Source organism: Lampris incognitus, chromosome 12 (genome assembly GCF_029633865.1).
Source record: "Lampris incognitus isolate fLamInc1 chromosome 12, fLamInc1.hap2, whole genome shotgun sequence".
Taxonomy (NCBI): Eukaryota; Metazoa; Chordata; class Actinopteri; order Lampriformes; family Lampridae; genus Lampris; species Lampris incognitus.
Genome location: NC_079222.1, coordinates 6,973,890 through 6,976,613, shown reverse-complemented (window position 1 = coordinate 6,976,613; position 2,724 = coordinate 6,973,890). Strand labels below are relative to the sequence as shown.

Genomic DNA, 2,724 nt, shown 5'->3' with positions numbered 1-2,724 from the left:
GCCAGCCTGAAGAACACGTTGTTGATTGGTTGGTTGATGAGGAACGGGCACCGAGAACTAAGGCGGCCACAGACACCGTTTCGTTTTTTTTTTTTTAAGTTTGACCAAATATTATAAAAACTGTTCCAGATCAAAATTGATGAGAGCCAACTTTAACATTAAAACTAAACATTACAACCGTGAGCATATGACAAATCTCTTTCTATCACCCATACATGGGCTTAACGACACTGTTGCGTCCTGTAATGAGTTCTCTTGTAACGCCGCTAGGAGGCACTGTTGGATAGCGAAACGTGTGCGCTACGTTAATACAGTAAGAAGAAGAGAATATAAGATGGCGGCTGCGCATGTGACGTTAACGCTGATGGAGCTCGGCAAACCTTTTCTTAACGTCGCCCGCCGTCGCTGCTGACCTCTGCTACGACACCACAGACACCACCACCACCCCACCCTCTTTAAACGCAGCAGCCTCCGAGTCGTGTGCTGAACATCTAAGTCACAGAGACAAGCCGCAGAAAGCCAGACGCGATAACGGTTAAGGGATACCAAGATGGCGGCTCTATCGTTACGTTACCAATGCTGACTTTATTACAGATCAGCGGTCGAACCCCATTGGACACAATTAGAAAATGGCTCCTCCCACTGCTAAAAACGCGTCCAGTGATGGCGTGCTAAAGCTGTCTGCTGGAAACACGACACGATGCGGACTGCAAGGTGCCGAAAAAACACAACAAAACACATCGTTGCTGAACGTAATTAGCAGTAGAGATGAAACAGGCTTTGGTTCAAGAGGCAGAGAGAATCCTGCAGAACCGTTGGGAGGTAATTTGGTGCCTTTTTTCCGTACACGGCTACCGTCTGTCTGCACGTGTTGTCCAATTAGGGGAGAGCGGCGTTGAGAGAATTCAGCTGTCAGGTTTACAAGAAGACAGCGAAGAAGAAACACAAAAAACCCACCCCAACTGATTTGGGAGAAAAAAAACGGCGGAGAATAGTCCAAGAACACACACACACACACACACACACACACACACACACACACACACACACACACACACCGGGAGTGGTATGCCACAGGAATTAATGAGGAAGTGATCCTGAAAAGAACTATTTTCTCCAAGCTTATGCATTATTTTCTTCTTTATTTCACTTTTCAAGACACTTGGCTATGGTTTAAAAACTAAATGAACCACTCAATTTTTTTTTTTTTAAACTTTTAACACAGTAAACAAAAAAAAAATCAGGTCACGCTTGCACACACACACACACACACACACACACACACACACACACACACACACACGACACACACACACACACACACACACACACACACACACACACACACACACACACACGAAGAGCTAGCGATGGAGAGAGAGAGAGACTGCAGGCTGGATTGCTCATAAGTGCCATCTGGTGGTCGTTATTGCGCAGTGCAGCCAGTGAAGGACAAACAGACATGGAAACAAATTACTGCACAATCTAGAATGTTATCAGGTTCTAAAAAGAGAACACAAATTGGCTGACTATCTCTCCACTGTCAGAGACAGTAAGCAGAGACACATCCTCACCAAGTGCAGGCTCAATGACCACGGTCTAGCCCCTGAAAAGGGCAGACACGCAAAATCTTGGCTACCAGAAGAGCAAAGAATATGTGGTCACTGGACGGCAGGTGAGGTGGAGACAGAGGTGCACTTCCTCCTAAATTGTGAGAAATCCCAGAACATAAGAAAAGAATACCAGGAGGAATTTGAAAACCAGATTCCAATTTTCTGCTCCTGGATGAGAAAGAAAAATGGCCGCTTATTTTAGGAGAGGGCCAAAGGTCACACCTTGCGGCACAGTATGTGTCAGAATTCCATAGCCTAAGGGTCAGTGAGTGACCAAAACACTGTCAATTACTGTTCCAATTACTGTCAATACTGTTCAAATACTATGCTATATTTCTACCAGTTCTAGCTGTTCCTTTTTCCATTTATTTAAAAATAATGTTTAATATTGTCTTTTAATACTGTCATTTCACTGTCACCTGCTTTGGCAAATTGTAATGTATGCAGTCATGCCAATTAAGCATTATTGAATTGAATAATAAAGCCCCCCCCCCCCCCAAGTCTCCCCCTCTCCGCTGCCATCCCGGCAAAAGCCCCAAATGAATCTACACCATCTGTATGTGCGCGCTCGTAACCAGCCTAAACAGGAAACCCTTCGGTTATTACTTCAGTTAAACCTTTTTTTGTTCAAACCGTCAACTTAAAGTTAGAAACTTAAAATCTTAAGTAACACTGAATGTTAACAAGTAATCACACCGACACAGCTAACACAAGATGAACTCTGGTTAGCTGTTAGAGACGCGTTCCCTTGTTTACATGCGCCAGTTGTGCGTTGTGCAGATTGTGGGGCAGAAAGGGGCCACGGGTCTTGTGTTTGTAAACGTTACTACGTTCATTCTGAACAGACCCAGATAGCAAAGAGTCTTTCTTTTGGCCCAAATATGGCCCACATCTGCAGTTATTGTACCGCCCACATGTGGCCTTGAATCACGGCGTCGACTCAGGGCGAGTGTGGCTGCCTCAACTCAGCCACAGGTCCGCCTTATATGGCCCACATCTGGCCCACATCTGGCCCACACAGTATGTGCTGTAACCAAGTCATGTCCGGTTCATTACATTAGGGTCAACATCTGGCCCACACATGGCCCACACAGTATGTGCTGTAACCCAA

At 45.3% G+C, this 2,724-nt stretch overlaps 1 protein-coding gene across 1 annotated transcript in view; it reads right to left on the bottom strand.

Annotated features, from left to right (window-relative positions):
- Positions 1-2,724, bottom strand: part of vldlr (very low density lipoprotein receptor) — a 104,438-nt gene that overhangs the window by 11,060 nt on the left and 90,654 nt on the right. The window lies entirely within an intron of this gene.